This window comes from Convolutriloba macropyga, chromosome 1 (genome assembly GCF_964194025.1).
Source record: "Convolutriloba macropyga chromosome 1, txConMacr16.3, whole genome shotgun sequence".
NCBI lineage: Eukaryota > Metazoa > Xenacoelomorpha > Acoela > Convolutidae > Convolutriloba > Convolutriloba macropyga.
This window is the reverse complement of record NC_134468.1, coordinates 86,820,415-86,838,119: the sequence shown is the minus strand read 5'-3', so window position 1 is coordinate 86,838,119 and position 17,705 is coordinate 86,820,415. Positions and strand designations below refer to the sequence as shown.

At 35.6% G+C, this 17,705-nt stretch overlaps 1 long non-coding RNA gene across 1 annotated transcript; it reads left to right on the top strand.

Annotated features, from left to right (window-relative positions):
• Nucleotides 1-5,372: 5,372 nt before the first annotated feature.
• On the top strand, nt 5,373-17,669 carry LOC142352696 (uncharacterized). The gene is made up of 3 exons (XR_012761003.1): nt 5,373-5,640; nt 14,402-14,465; nt 17,557-17,669. It is a non-coding gene; the product is annotated as an uncharacterized LOC142352696 (long non-coding RNA).
• Nucleotides 17,670-17,705: the final 36 nt, after the last annotated feature.

The following is a 17,705-nucleotide window of genomic DNA, read 5'->3' as shown; positions in this document are numbered from 1 at the left end:
TCAAATAATTTTAATTGTAATTCAGCCGCAAAAGCAGAAAATAAAGTGAACCACATAATAATGTCCGCAAAAGAAGTGCCTCAATCTAACCCCCCAACTCCTACTACTGCTCCCAAAGTAACTTTCCGCACCCAATCAACCCCTATAGCGACAACTAGTACGAGCCCTAACATTCACACCCCAATTTCATCATCACCCGAAATCCAAGACATCGAATTATCCAAAGAGGAAATTTTTGAAAGTAATTTAAACCAACTATTTACAAAATCCTTCTTAGCCGTCTTAACATGTAAGGACGCAGTATTAAAGGAAATTAGAGATTGTGTCCTCCAAGATGACGAGAACCGCTGTAAGGAAGTTAGCCCCTATATATATTCGTTTTGGAAGGACCTTCACGTGAGGTCCGGTTGCTTGTGTGTGGATGAGCGCGTCGCTATACCCAATTCGATAAAGGAAGTGGTACTGGAATCCATACACATGACCCACCCTGGTAGTTGGGGCATGATTTCATTATCTCAGTATGCATGGTGGCCATATATGCATAGAGAGATTCTAGCCAAAGCATCAGACTGCGGTCCGTGTACAGATATTGGTAAGAATTTAAAACCTATTATACCAAAATCTAAATGGTATCCTCACAAGGCTTGTCAAGAACCAAATGAAGAAATTCAAATTGACTTTGGGGGCCCGATAACAAATGATAAAGATAAAGATATTTACTTTTTGGCATGTATAGATAGTTATTCAAAGTATCCAACAGCTCGAATTTTTGAACATGCAAATGGGACAAATGTGGTAAAATTTCTCCGCGCGATTACGCTTATACTCATGGAATCCCGCGAACAATCCGTCTAGATCTAGCCACTTGTTTAGTAGGTAAACAAGTTACAAACTACTGTAATGAAAATAATATTAACATTATCGACGCGCCAGTCGGAGATCATAGAGCAATTGGATTAGTGGAGCGAATGATACAGACAATTAAACGGCGGTTATCCTGTATGAAAACTGAAAATAAAGATTCATTTTCAACATCTAAAGCAATTAAACAGTTAATTTCTGACTTACGAATAACAAGACAGAAAACAACACAGATAACTCCGTTTGAAGCTCATTTTGGTCGTCTGGTGAATACTCCTTTGCGCAATATTAGCACATGTCCATCAAGTTTAAATTTAACATATGAAAAAATTATTAATCACTACTTAGATGCCGATACAATTCCTGTAGCCAAATACCTCGATGATGCTGGATGGGTCAATCCGGAGAGAAGCGATCTGGAAATTGAGACAGCAATGAATAAGGCACAACAAGATGCAGGCCTCCGATACCGAGACTCAGACGATAAGGAATCGCGGTTCATAATCCACCCAAGCTCACGAACCCCATTCCAAGAACAGAAAAATCATTAAGTGTGAAGCTAGCCAGAAAACTGCCAAACAAAAAGAGGGCGAAACGACAGCTTGCTGGGCTTTACGAAGTTTTAAAACCCGGCTCATTCGTCACTAAATCCTCCCCCACGACAACCATAATTAACGAACCGGGGCGAACGCCAGTCAAAGTCAGAGATAGTGATCTGGCAAAGTTTGGCACCAAGGCCGAAAGATCTACAAATCTCTGGACGTACGCACAAAGGCGTCCTGCGCCTTATGAACAGACAACTGAAATAAAGATTGCCAAGCAGAGCAACGACATTAAAAAACAAAAGCAAGGGGAAATCAAAATTCGACACCGACATCGAGACACCACTTCAGTTGTTTCCTCGGTCAACTCAAACGTTTCTAGAGCCCTCACTGTACGTAAACCTACAAAACCACAGCCCAAACATCGTCGAAATGCAGCTCCAATCAACGACAATGATAACGCGACAGTTCAGGAACAACAATTGATTTCAATAGTACCCGCTACGCAAATAACTTCCTCTCAAAACCAGCAGACTGAAGACACACATCCCGACCCGCAAAAACAACAAGGAACCCGAAAACGAAATCGGCCTCAATTTTACGGCTTCACAGACGCGGATATTTCGCCTGCCAGTTCCCTGACCTCTACCAGTTCCGGCAAACAGAGAAAACGCAAATCGAAAAAAGAGAAGCAAGAGGCAGCAACCGCGAATACAGTAGTAGCCATGATTCAAAGTGCGGAACATTCAAGAATACCATCTCCTCCAAGACCGGAAATTCAAATTGGCCAAGTTTCGCCGCCAGATTCAAGAGTTAGATACCATGAATATGAACAAGAGAGAGAACTATCTGTTTGGGATGCAGAAAATGAAATTTAAGCTAAAAACTCAACAAAACTGTCATAAACTCCATTCATTTATTTAATCTTGTTTCCGCTCCTTTAATCTAAAATTAATATTAACCTTGTTTTAATTTATAACATTTGCTCTCCTATTGTCAGTTTTACATTTATTCAAGTATTCGCCCTGCGAATCCATTCATTACTGTGTGTGCGCTAAGTTTATTCAGATTAATGTACGCAGTTTCCATGTTGAGAATTTTGAAGCGTATTCGCTCTACGATTCCAAAATTATTAAACATTGAGAATTTTATGTGCTGTAATTGTCTGTGAAGTGGTAATAATTTACATTCATTAACATATACAACCCATATGCAATTGAAAGTTCTCAGATTTATAAGCCTCGCATATGCTTAAATTTTCATCGTTAATTATTCTTAAATTTCACATTTGTAGTACTTCTACAACTTTGAGTTAAGTTATGTTCATCCCACTCGTTTACATGTTTTGTGTTGATTCTAAAAATTGTAAATTCATTAAAATTTTTTTTTGTCACGAGGGAAATGTGATACGTATGGATACCTATTATATATCGAAACATTTATGTGTACTAAATTATTTACCCTCTATATCTATAATTATATCATGTGTTTTATAACTAAAAGTTATGACTTCTATTTATTCACCTATATTAATATTCCCGTTAGTCTACTAAATTATTTCACATTTTGTTCATACTAGTTTATCATAAGTAATCATAATTTCATTTAGTCAATCTGAATTCAAGTTACTCTGTAAACGCTCTTCATAATCTTAAGCTAAACTTAGCAACGGATTCGCACCGCGTTTCCAATAATCAGAATTCGTAATACACAAGTAGTTGTGTATTCGCCTAGCAATTCCTATCATATTCTTGAGACAAGTATTCGCAACGCGAATCCTAAATTATTCAATACGATAAAGTATAACAGATCTATTCCGTTTCCTCTTAGTGTTTTCTATTCCCACTAGTGTTTCTTATAGCAATTTAAGAGTTGCTATATAGCATTTTAATATGTAAAACAGAGCACGCGCGCCTGGGATCATAAAATTTATAAGCTCGCTGAGCGGGGTATTGAGGCCGAATTAAAATAGATCCGCGATCTTTTGGTTTGTGAACCAGTTACAGAGTACAAGCCCTTTCTTAGTAATCATAACGTAAATATAATTGGCGCTTACGCTTATGATTTGCAAATAAACTATAAGCACTAAGCTGGGGAGGACAGACATACAGTTTAGTGGGTGCATAATATAAGCACTCCCTGGCGCACGTGCCATGACATAGTAAATCATTATGTAATATATAGCACGTGCGCATTGGTGGGCTTATATTATTCATCCACTAAGCTGGAGCGGGGGTGGGCTTAAGTTGGAGAGAAAAACGGAGAGATCCGCTTGACAAAATAAAAATGAGTTTCTGACTCTTGTCGGGAGAGGGCGTAGCTATATAGATTTGAGATGTTGAGGTCTTAAGAAGGTCATATTAACAAAATTATTAAAAGAATCGAAGACTGCCCGATCTCTTTTTTACAGAATAGCGCCCTTACCAAACTGTACTTGAACTAGATTAACACAAATTACAAAAATGGCTCGTTTTGTTGAAAATCGTGACGATTTTGTCATCAAGTTCACCTTTTGTGTTTAGTGGAAAACAAAAAGTCACCATATTCCACAATCAAGCATGTGAGCGTGTTTTTGATAATTCAAACTCATGTATTTGGCGTTAATTTGGGTAAAGTGGCTATAATCCGTTTTCAAGGATAGTTGTAATTACAAATTTTCTGCTCGAAATTCTCCATTTCTTAAATTAATAGTCATTTACTAATCAGTGTTACTAATCACTCAGAGGGATTCTTCAAAAATAGTAATTAATAATCACTTTTCGAACAGAGGGATTTATAGGAAAGAATAGTTTCTGATCACTTTTCATTGAAAAAGATTTCTTAGAAATACATAATGCTGATCAATTTCCAAATAGAGTGATTTTAAGAAAATAATATGGCAATTACTCATTCTTCATCAACTGAACTCGCAAGATGTTTTAACTTACACTGATTTATTTTGACAGCCGTACAATTTGGTCCTTTTGATTTGGCTCCAAGCAGTATTGAATTTGTAATATCAGTTTCATCTAAAAATTATGATTATGTTTAATAACAATAGCTTAAATTTTAGGAGCTTTTTGTTTAAACTACTTCCATGTGACGCTGCTCTTAAGTAATTGTTTATACGTAATACATAATTATTTTATTATTTTTATAAATTTTCTAGCCAAATGTTTGATGTTCGGAAATTTAAATCGTTTTTTGTAGTTTGTATAACTACGCACTATTTATTTGGAATATTCCGCCACTGTCGGCTCACTTTGTTATTTTCAAAGTTTCGTTGAAATCAGATTACTAGCTGCTTAATCGAACATCATTCACTTGCTTATTTGTGGATTCTAGAGAACGTAGCGCGTGGAAATTTTGGATCTTTTTCCGTTTGTGCCCCTCGGCTGAGTGGGTGCATATTTTTGCACTCCAAGACACACTTATCATTTTTTGTAAGAATTTATTATGTGATGGCACGTGCTCGTAACTGGGGGGGGGGGGGGCGAATAACGTACAGAGGGCACAAACGGAAACGATCCGGAATTTGGATAACGCAAACTGGAATATCAGCAAAGTGCGAAATCTGAGTGACAATATTTGACACCAGATCCAAAGTGACAAGTTTTGTCTCCAATTTGTGGAATTTGGTGACAAAAAGTTGATGGAGTTTCCGGACCTATTCTGTTTCGGCCCTCCATTGTTTTTTATGACCCCCAGTTACAAACTATGTGTTGTTATATAGCACGTTACTATGTAAGAAAATAGCACGTGGTCCTGTGGGTCATAAAAGATCTATGCTTACTGGGGGGGGGGGGGGGGGGGGGGGCAGAATAGATCCCAATTTCCAAACAATTCTTTTGCAACCATATTACAATATTTTATGTTATAAGATACATTTTGTAGAAAACGATGTGTGAAATGGCCTGAATGATCTGTCCCGATTTGGCAGGGGCGCTTGTCTCTAATGTTCCCCCACTGAACCGAAGAAACCTCAGAAGCAGCTTCCGCGCCACATTGAGCGAAATGATGACGCAACAAAGTCAGACAAAGAGCAGCATGAACAATCTACACATAATTGCACGTGCCTTTCATGGTGGACTACCATTTTCCGAATCGATTTCAACTCAATCGGCTGGCCACCACTTGATTGGGAGCAGTTCCATCCCTCACAGCTTACATTGAACTCATCGTCAACTCAGGCATCAACACAAACACTGTCAATCAGTCAGTCAATCGGATATTTATCAAACCAAGAATAGAACAGAACGTAAGTATAGTAGTCGTTATATATTTAATCGATGTTGTTTTCCGTTTGTGACTGCATTTGTTGGGTATTTTCGATTATGTAGCCCATCCCCCCCTCCCCCTCCCCCCCCCCACACCACCACTCCCCCCCCCCCCACCCCACTCAATCAAGCTAACTATACCATAATGGGGGTAATTGGGGGGGGGGGGGTTATATTGGAAAAAATAATTTTTGTTAGAAATAAGATTTTGAAAGCAGAAACATTTCTTCACATCGTTCAAAGCAATTCACACAACATTTGATGCGTATTGCGTTGTCGCTAAACGCATTGTCCCTCCTTCGAGCACGATCCTTTTTTGCATCTTTTCCGTTTCGCCCCCCCCCCCCAGCTTAGTGGGCGCATATTATTTGCCATATTTTTGCATAATGATTTACTATGTAATGGCACGTGCTCTCTAACTGGGGGGAGGGGCGCAAAACGTACTGGGGGGGGGCACAAACGGAAAATATCCCCTTTTTTATAGTGACGTGTGTGTCCATTACTCCACCTGTCCTTTGCTTTACACTGATTAGTGTCTTTTCAAATTAGTGTCTTTTCAAACGGGATCTTTTCCGTTTGTGCCCCCAGCTTAGTGGGCGCATGTTAGTTGCACCCCCCAGTGCCAGTTTTTACATAATGATTTACTATGTAAAGGCTCGTGCTCTGTAACTGGGGAGCGCATAACGTACTGGGGGGGGGCACAAACGGAAAAGATCCGATACTCGCTATTATTCCGAAACTGATTTTTTTTCCAAACATGTAAAGTAATAATATAACCGAAAGGTTAAAAATTGCATGCCTTCAGAATAATCAAGAATATTTATTGAAATAATCAAAATTATATAGTAATCTTCTGGTTATTAATTGATGTTACCCATTAAGCTGTTCGTTCCACTATATATAAAAACAAGACGCGAATGATCCTAACTGTCTATCTATTGGAAAATTTTCATGCTGACGTTGCAAAAACTCTGCTAAAGTTCTTTTGAAAAGACTTTTGTTCTCCGTCGCTCTTACGTTAAAGGGTAACTTATTCCATTTTTGGATCTTTTCCGTTTGTGCCCCCCCCAGCTTAGTGGGCGCATATTATTTGCAACCCCCAGACGCACGTGCCAATTTTTTTACTATGATGATTTACTATGCAATGGCACGTGCTCTGTAACTGGGGGGCGCATAACGTACTGGGGGGCACAAACGGAAAAGATCCCCATTTTTATATGCTCTTCAAAATCAAAGATCTCTTACTCCGCTTAGTATACTTTTGCGTTCTTATTATCTGCTGTTTTGTCCGTTTGTTCTTTTTTAAATGTAGGCGATTTACACATTTTTTAAATGTTTCTTATACTATCCTCTGATTCAAGTCTGTGTGGATTTTCAATATGCTAAACTTTGAAATAATTAATTCAGCTGTTAGGATATGCGATTTGAGAAGGATACAACGACAATGATCAAATTTAGGACACTTTTATGCCCCAAATAATCTCTCGATTTATCCGCTGAATTTTTTTTGCTGACAATGTTTGTAAATAAACTACACTGAATGACAAATGAGACAGGACTAAAAATTTGAAAAATTGCAGCCTTACTTCCAAAGGTATATGGTTTCTTACCAGATATAGTGAGCGAATGGCGGTCCCCATTTTTTAAAACTACAATTAGATGTGCTTCAAAAGTCAATTTTGAGTCAATGTGTATTCCTAGATAACGAAAACTCACAGCAGATTTTATTAAATTTCCGTTAAAAGTAACTTTTGGTTCTATTTCGACCCTGCTAGAAAAAGTAGTTCTGTTTTACCAGCATTCAAAGTGAGTTTATTTTCTTTCAAGTAACTGTCCGTCTTCAATCAAATATCTTCAATTTTTGTTGCAATTGTTTCTCCTGGTTCATATCGACATAAAATTTTAGTATCTTCTGCAAATTGAAAAAGCTCAAAATTACCTTTGATTTTTTTCTGAAAAATTGTATTACAGTGCCTTGCAGTACTCCATGGTTAACAAAAATGTGTTTTGAGACCTCGGTGCCTATTTTGACGCATTGTGATCTTTCTTCGAGAAAAGATTTCAATAAATTAACTGCAGGCTCAGAGAAGTTGAATCACTCTGCTTTTTTAATAAATTTTTTGAGCGAAATTGAAATGAATGCTTTTGCAAGGTCCTAGAAAATTGCTGCAGTGTTTCCCCCTTTTCATGGTTTTCTATTACTGTCTCAATGACAAAACAATACTGCATTTGTTGAAGATTTTTTGTTTTGGAATCCAAATTTACTCAACAGATTGTTTTTTAATGTGATCCATCATTCGGAAAAGGAGAACCTTCTCAAAAAACTTAGCAGAAGTTGGTGTGACCGAATTTGGTTGGTAGTTGCACACTTGTGTTGTTGGTCATTTTTTGTGAATTGGGGTGACATATGCATGTTTTAGAGTAGTTGGAAAGACACTGTTTTCAATACATTCATTAAAAATAAATTGCAGAGGAGTACGAATTGCGTATTTCGCCGCCTTTAAAGCCCAAGCATGGTAAAATCAAGAACCCAATGATTTACTGTTTTCTAAAATGTCAATTGTTTTGTAGATTTGTTTTGAAGTCAATACTATTAAAATTGAATTTTTCAGAACAGTGGTCCAACTCATGGATATTGATTTCCTCTCCGCTGAGGCGGTTAAAAAATCACTAACAAATCCAAGAATCGTAATTTCAAGCAAAATAGATTTTTTTTTCAAATTTTAAAATCTTATTGTTCCGATTTCACTTCTGGGGGGACGAACTAAATACTCAAATGTGTTTTTGGTTCAGTCAATTTTGGCCGACCGATATTTTGATCGAAGAGAAATGTGAGTTTTGTCATTAAAAAGCTCGTCCAGCGTAGAATTCAAAATTAAAAACATTTTTTTGAATTTCATTTTTTTTAGTTATCGAGGATTGAAATTTTTTTGTGAACAAGGGATATTTGGCACAATTTTGTTCACTTTTAGTATAATTTTTATTCGATATATGATTTTTTTTCTATAAAAATTTTAAGTAAAAAGTATAAATCACCCTTCAAAAAGTAAACCAGGTTACGTTATCAATAGATGAAGGGCGATAAAGAAGGCTGGTTCTGGTCTCATAGGGAAGTTTACTATAAAAAAACGAACTCAATTTGAGAGTTGATTTTTTAAAAAGTTCTCATATATTTTTGTTTTTCTAAGTCACCTAGAGACTAGTCACTTCTAAAATCAAGGTTCCATTAATGACGAACCTAGTTTACAGTCAAATGAAGCGCAATTAACAAAAAAGGGAATAACTTGGGGAATATCTCGTTTTCAGGGAATAAATCATGTTTGTTTTTGCTTCCACTCTGACTCTTCGTAATTTTAAATGAAATTCTGATTTTCTTATTCAGGTTTTACTAAAATTTTGGAGTCCTGTGGCGTAGACACGTTGATTGAAAGTGCAATAGGTTTCGTAATGAGCATAAGTTAACATATCTAGTGCTTTAAGTGGACAGCTACTGGCTGTTAAGACCTTGAAAATAAACTTAAAAGATTTTTTGACATTAACCAATCATGAACCTATTTTCGCGAACTTTAAGTCAGTCTCAGTAACAACAGGACCCTTTTCCTTCCTACTGCAACCAAAACTAATCTGTTTAGTAGTTTTGTCTTCTTACTATTGGTGGATTTTTTCTGTTTGTGCACCCAGCTTATTGGGTGCATATTATTTGCACCCCCCAGACGCACGTGCCAATTTTATACATAGTGATTTACTATGTAGTGGCACTATGTTCTTTGATTTAATATTTTCTTTGACTGTGGGAGCATAACGTTCTGGGCGCACAACCGGAAAAGATCCCTATTGGTTATGTGACTTAAATGCCAAAAGGCTCCAAAAAAATTCAGAATTTCTGGATATTTCTGTATTATTGGTTCCGTTTGAATTCATATCAAAATCAGATTATACTAATTCTGATAGCAGCCATCTGTTTAGAGAAGACATTCAATGGATCATAGATAAAGTTTTGCAGAGAAAAACTTGTGGTTTGAATGACATCAAAACTTTCTTCTCGTACTTTTCCAACGAATTTTTGGCTTTGCCTGTTTTCTTTGTTTTTTTGGTTGCCATAAGACTTACTGTGATGTCTTATTGATTTTCTATGCATGACAAACATCCATTGAGGTTTTACTGAGCGTATTTACTGACATCAGTTGAAAGCTATTGAATTTAATGGCTGTTGAGACTTTAAAAATATTTTTTCGAATATTTTTTAACGTAAACCAGTCTTTAAATTGTTTGGTGATCTTTTAAACAGTCTAAAATACGACAGGGTCTCCTTATCTTTTACTTTAACTTTATTTTATCTAGTTAGCGGTTTTATCTTCAAACTGATGGTTTTATGACTTTGATGCACGAGTGTTCACAATTTTTTTTGGATATTTTTTTCGTAATTTTGTTTTTTTGAAGTCTTATCACATTATCCTAATACTAATAGTTCGAATTGGCTTAGCGACGACGTTCAATGGATCATAGATATAGTTATCAGAGAACAGCTTATGGTTTAAATGGCTTCGACACTTTCTTCTCGCACTTTTAAAATGAATTTTTAAATTTTGCCTGTATTTGTTGTTGTTCTCAAATTCAAAGACTTGTTGTAATGTCTTATTGATGACCTAAGAATAGCAAAAACCCTTTTTGTCCCGTCGAGACATAATTTTGCGGTTTTAACGGCTTCCGTTGAAAGGTATTGAATTTAATCGCGTTGATACTACGTGTTTTCTAAAAAAATTCGTGGTTTTAATGTGTTTGTTCATATTTGTTGATTTTTTTGAAGTCATATTGCAAAAAGGGAAGAATCCCATTGCTGTTAAGAATTTAATTGAAAAAAGAAAGGTTTTCTCCTGATGAGTTCATTTTTTAATGGCTTCGAAACTTTTCTTGCTCATTTTTTTTTGAATTTGCAGTTTTTGTCTGTTTTTTATTATTTAGGTAGTTGTAAAAAGCTGATCCGTCTCATAAGTTTGTAATTGAGGATTGACTGAGTGATTTTACCCGAAGCAGTCAGTCTATAGCAAATAGACTTACAGTTTGTGATATTATACCTTTTCAAATATTTTTAAAACTTTTCAGTTTTTGTTGTTTTATTCGTCAAAATGTAACTTATTCTCAGCATTAAGAGGTCCCATTCAATTCCTTTTTTTCGAAAATGAACATATCTACCGCTTTTATTTCCTAACTAATTTTTTGTTGGACAAAATGTATTTTCATAAAAGTTTTATGAGTGGTATATTTGTGTTTCTTTTCTCTTCTTTTAGCACATTCGTTAATAACTGATGCAAATGATTTTAAAATATGGCCCAAATTTACTTTTTGTTATTCTTTCAGTATAATAATATCTGAATTAGTATAAATCAGAACTGAAATCAAAGTACATAATATTCAGATAATAGCTAATATTATTAATGGCTTCAATAATTTGTGTTTTACAAATTGTTTGTAATTATTTCGGTTCTTCTGCTTCTTTAGTCCGTTTCCACGGCCTTGGGTAACCAAAGACAGGTCCCATTGTTTTCATAATGAGTTTTTATTAAATTTATCGAGAATTATTTTGTTATAAGCTAATGATTTTTCTGACTTTTAAAATTATTTGCTCTAAAAAATGTTGAATTGATTTTTGAATTTCGCCTCATTGTTTCTTCTCTTTGTCAATGTGTTACTTAGTCAAATTAAGGAAGACTTTAATCTGCTGCATAATCAGAAAAAAAATAAATTTGTGTGGTTAAGGTTTTATCTGATTGCATTTTGAGGTTGTTACAAGATGCTTTTAAATTTGCATATTGAGTTTTTGCCGTGAAATTTTTGTTTTTGCTTATTTTGTTGTTTTTTCCCGTATTCTTTTTAATGGTAGATTTTGTGAGCGCTGCAATGAGGCATTGCATTATGTAGTTTAATTAGTAGTTAGGTTTTTATACGGTTTTTAAACTCAAACATCTATTTTTGTTGTCTCTTCATTTGGTTGACAATTAAGTCAAAAATGTAGCTGAGCTCGGGTCGGAACATCATGTGCGAACTCACAATAACGAGCCTCCTTGTTCATATATAGCTGTAAATGACTTTTAAAATCTAGCTCAATTTACAAAACGCATCATATTGTCGCAATATAGAAAAAAATTCCACCCAATATTATTATTGGTAAAAATCAGACCCTCCAGTCAAACAATTGTTTGTTGACAAATATATATCTAGATATGGAGAAATGGTAATGTTTGGACGCACATAATCTTGCGTCTACTCTTTTTCCCAAAATTGACTGCATTTCTTGTCGACTAGAAAACAGGTGAGAATTCAAAAAGTTCAAGACCTAGAAAAAGTGGCAACGAAATTTGTTGATAAGGATACCGAAATTAATTAACCAGTGCATCTCAAGGACATTTCAAAATGTACTGGATGTTCAAATTATAGAGATGGAATTGACAAGACATTAGAAGGTGTAATATTTTCAACTGATATTACAACCTACAAAAACCAAAAAAAATCTGTGAAATTAAAAACATATGCCAAGAAATCTATTCTGTTTTTGGCATTGCGATCTTTCTATTTCTGTCATCCGGAGTTTAGTGTTAGTGTGCTATTTTTGGTAAGGGTAAAATCAACATCAAAATTAATGTGGAAGGAAATAAGGGTCTTTCCCATTATAGCCCTCCTACCCCAAGCTTGGTGGTCAGAAAACCGAATAGATCCCGTTTTTTGTATCAAATGAAACCAATTAAAAATAAGGAAAATTTATACGATTCAATAACCATCAAAAAATCAAATCAAAGTGGCATATTTTTACAGAAACTTATTGAACAATACAGCTCTGAAAATAAGCAGATTCAGCTTATTAATTTCAAACGAAGCTTTTAGAATCATTTAAGTACTTTATGCACCCAGTAGATTATGAGCTCAGTACGTTATGCACCCCCGTAACAGAGCGTGTGTCATAACATGGTAAAACGTTATTTAAAAAAGGCACAAACGTCTGAGGGTTGTAAAAAATATGCACCCACTAAGCTGAAGGAATTGATTTTTGAAGTTGATAGGAAGTTTTGTATAGTGCTTTTCTCTGACAAAAAAAGTTGGATCTATTCTGTTTCGGCCCCCCCAGCTTAGTGAGCATAAATTTTTTATGACCCTCAGGCACACGTTCTATTTTCTTACATAGTAACGTGCTATATAACAACATATAATTTGTAACTGGGGGTCATAAAAAACACTGGGGGGGGGGGGGGACAGAATAGATCCAAAAAGTTTAATTGCTTTGTCGGATATAAAAACATTGAGTAAGGTCCATGTTTAATTCCTTTTTTAAAACATTGTTAAGTAAGCAGATCTAATTGATCTGATGTAACAATTTGACTATAGAACTTGGACTTTTATTCCTGATCACTGTCTCCAAAATCCAATAGCTAATTTTGCTATTTAAGAGGAACCTGCCAGTGTTCATGGCAATTTGTGTATCAATAAGAACAAAAAATTGAATTTTAGACGGTTTTGTGTCAACAAATAATCAGTCAAAGTTTTTGGAGTTGCAACGATTCAGCAGTTAAATTATTTTCGAAATATAACCATTTTGTTTATAACTTTAATCATGTTTAGACCGTTTATAAAAAGGGAATGAAAGTTACGAAAAAGTGATACAAAATAGTTCAACTCTGCGGAAAGTTAATAAAAATATAAGGAAACAACTTCTGGAGAAAGATGAAAATGAAAATTTTTCCAGAAGTTATCTACAAATGACTCGTGTGTTTCTATTTCAAATATTTTGATCGGCCAAAATTGACTTAACAAAAAAAGGTGACAATGAAGCTTTTCCCCTACTGAATCCGTCGGAACAAATATACAGTGCTAATAAATTTCCAATGACTGAAGACTTAAAAAATTCGATCGTGACGCTGTTACTTGACAAAGAAACCAACATTTTTTCCTCACCCGTGGACCTCACAATCTAGAATGATAGAGTGAATGTCACAACTAAATCACAAAATAGAAACAGAATAAGCGGATCGTTTCTATTTACGCCCCCGATTGCGTTATGCAGCCCCCCCCCCGTTGCAGAGCATGTTCCTTACATAGTAAATCATTATGTAAAATTATGACTAGTGCGCCTGGGAGGTGCAAATAATATGCACTCACTAAAACGGGGGGGGGGGGGCGAAAATGGAAAAGATCTCAATTTTAACATACATCTCGAGCTACTACGCGGTTCTTAGGTTCTTAATAAACGGCAGATTTCTGAGTGATGTCATAATATTACGTAACCTACACAGACAAAGCAAGAATTTCATTCGTGAGAGGGTGTCAGATCTTTTTTTTTGCGCAGGCACATTACAGAGCTTTTTCGTTTTGATATAACTTCATGCGGGAAGACCCGAGTTTATTTCACCTTGTGTCTCGCATTTTGGGATCTATTATGTTTAGGACCCCCAATGTCGTTTTGTTTTATATTATATAAAATTCCCGGATCTTTTCCGTTTGTGCCCCCCCCCCCCCCCCCCCAGCTTAGTGAGTGCATATTATTTGCAACCCCCAGATGCACGTGCAATATTTTTACATAATTTACATAATGATTTACATAATGATTTACTATGTAATGACACGTGCTCTGTAACTGGGGGGAGCATAACGTACTGGGGGGGGGGGGCAAAAACGGAAAAGATCCTTAAAACTTATACAAGAGGCAAAAAATAATGTGTCTGCTTATACTGAGTAAGTTGATTTTCGTTTCAGAATTTCATCGCGTCAACATTCACATCATTTGCATCATCAGAACGAGAACAACTAAATTGAAATGGTAAGCTTCTTTTAAACCAATCATATTGCTTGTTCTAACATGCCTTAGAGAGGCTACTCATGCAACCAATAGGCGGCTACGAACATGAACAGAGGCAGAGTGAGATTTTAAAATTAGCACAGCAACCGTATGTTTGCATCTTTTCCTTTTGCCCCTCTTGCGGATGTTATACAAGTCAACTCCATTTCTAAATTACCAGGCGTCCACAAAGTTATAATATCATCAAAATATGGCTGCATGTTTTTTGCTCAAATTCCGTTCATTCTTTTCCTTTTTAATACGCTAAAAATACGCTCATTCCTTGCGGTTATTTTTGCTCAAACTCCGATCATTCCTTGCATTCGTTTCGCTCATATTCCGCTCATTCCCTGCATTTTTGTGCTCAAATTTCACTCATTTCTTGCATTTGTATTTCGCTCAAATTCAACTCATTTTGGTCAAAAAAATGCAAGAGCTTTGATTGGATTTTGCAAAGCTGTCCGTTCAAATTCCGCTAATTTCTTGCATTTTTCCCACTCAATCCTCGAACCGGGTATTGAGAGTGGCAAACGCTATTCATTGCTAAAAAAACAAAAACAACATTGAAAATAGTCCTCGCAACTTAAGAACTACTTCAGCACGCGATAAATATTTTAAAAATAAATGACATGAGCTCCGGTAATAATCACACGCATTTAGTTTTGAAAACCATATTTGCTGAAATCAGCGACAAAGCGAGCATTGCAGATAAAATGTGAACAAACCAAAACTAAATTCATTATGACCTTGATGCTAATGGGATGCTAATATTAGCGGCAGTAGCAGTGTGTAAACAGGCCACTCATCCCCCAAATCGCGTCGAAAATTTTTGCACCAATTTGTGCCATTCCTTTGTCGTCTCAGTGGTTACATTTTGTTTACTAATTATTCCATTTTAAATGGATACGTTTTCGTTAATTATTATTCCGACTTAATAATTTCATTAAAATCCTTTGGTTAAAATAAAACTCTTTTCTGAAAAATATTCTTAAAGAGTGGTAGCCGCCGACATCAACGGTGTGGAAAAGAGTGACGAGATCAAAGGATTAGAATCAATAGACTTGCCGCCAGCTAACGCACACTTAGAGCGCAAAAACTACTGACGTATATTCCAGGGTTTAAGCGTGTCAGACTTATTCGCACTCGCTTACTTTCCCTTAATGCATGTGTGCAAAAAATTGCGATCATGCTGAGAGTTTATACTCAGTACTATGTGGTTTTAGTGGTGTAGTGACATGGGCAGTCAGGGTTTCTACGACACCGCTCATTGTGTTGTTTTTTTGTAAATATTTCCAGCAAGTTTGGTGCAATCTTGGATGATTGAAATTAAAATGTTCACGAATTCGAATTCAATAGTTATTCATCAAACACAGGCGCAAATTAACACTGCCTCAGAGCTCGTCGTCTTTGGACATGTTATTGGAATTTGATCAATTTCCCCTATCAATTGGTGATACGTTTGCTAACATTGAGTAGGTGAGTCAAGTATTAAGGGTAAACACATATCTCGTCACTAATTGAAAAGCTCGACTTCTGCCATAAAAAAATTTATGGTGGTCGTATCAAATCATAGTATCTATAGAAAAAACTTTTGTGAATAACTCGAAAACTTGTCATCCATTTTTGGTGTCAAGCTATGTTCAACAAAAAATTCTGAAAAACGTCACGTTTTTTGTTTTTTTTTCAAGTGCTTATTTAAACATTAATGCAATTTTGAGACTTGAACAAATTGAGCGTATAGATAAACATTTCATAAAAGTCGAGGCAAGTATCTTTTAAAGCACAATTAATTTTGATTAGATTCTTAGTTGTGTAACATTTTCAAAATCTGACATTGGAGCCGCACATGAATAAAAGTAGACAAATCAAGTGGGTATCTAAAGAATGTTACATAGAAAACAAATTTGAAAATTACAGTGTTATTTTAGTGAAAAACGAAAAACTTTCGTTTTTAATAATTGAGTTGTTAATAACTCAAATGAATTTTTCATAAGAAATTAAGTTAATTCAATCAAGATATGAATGCAATGCTTATCAATTTTTCCTAAGGAGAATATTTTCCTTGCTGAGAATAAACTCCGGAGGCCAGATCAATTTTCCATACTAAAAGCTAGCAACCGTTGCTACAGCAAAATAGCATTAAGACGTCGAGTAAAATTTTCTTGCAACGCAAAAAATAAATCTGCAAAAAATTGAAGCCAATTGTTAAGCCATCTGCTGGTGCGTTTTCAATTGCTCTTGAAAGTAGTTCATAGCGATTATTGTAAACGTGTGTGTCTTTTTTATGCAAAATTTTAAAATTTTCGCTTGACAATTTTGACTTTTCGATTGACTTTTACGCCCGTGACTTTTTGCATTTTGCGTGATCTGAAATTCCCTCTCAATCACAATTTCAAGCAGTTGAACTCAATTGGCGGCAATTTAATACTAAAGGTCAAATGAAAAGTGCGCCGAAACTGGTGTCATTTTTATTTGAAATCTTAATAGTGGTATATGTTAACCTCTAATGTGGTTATTTGAAGCCCATTATAGAACTTCTTAGTCCCATTTAGGCTCCCTCTCCTCCCCCCCCCCCCCGACTGAAGCAGGCTGCAATTGATTAGAGCTCCCACTAGTCGTTCAAGAGCAACTCTTCCGACGTTTAGTCGGTTATGTTAAACTTGTGCCTTTTGAACAATTTATTATCCACTCTAGAAGCTGATTTCATGTTTAGCAGAACACTGAGTTTCTGCTATTGATTTCAAATGTTGAAAAAATCAGAATGTAAATTGTATTTTGAAAAATTTTTTGACTATCGTAATCTTTAAACAGCTGTTTATGTTAATTATTCAAAAATGTACCTATTATCAAAAGGAAGCTATTTCTTTTTTAAGTAAAAAAGGAGAAAAACCTGCTAATGAAAATACCCATATGAAGTCTCTTATAAACAAAAGCTTCTTAAAAGCTTCTTATAAACAATTTTCTTTCTGTGAAGTCAAATATTTTTTTGAACAATGATAGTGCAACCAAATTCCGAAAACTGTCAAACAGTGAATCAATTTCTCTTATCAGGTTTTGCAATTTTTCGGTTTAGCCTCCCAAGAAGTCATCGAATGCCTCCTCATCCTCTGGGAGCAAAAAGAAGAGCACGACAGGGGGAGGGGGCAGCTCTGTCAATTTGAGCATAGATGGGGCTGACAAAACCAGGTGAGACCTCAATCAAATACATTCACGGTTTTCTCA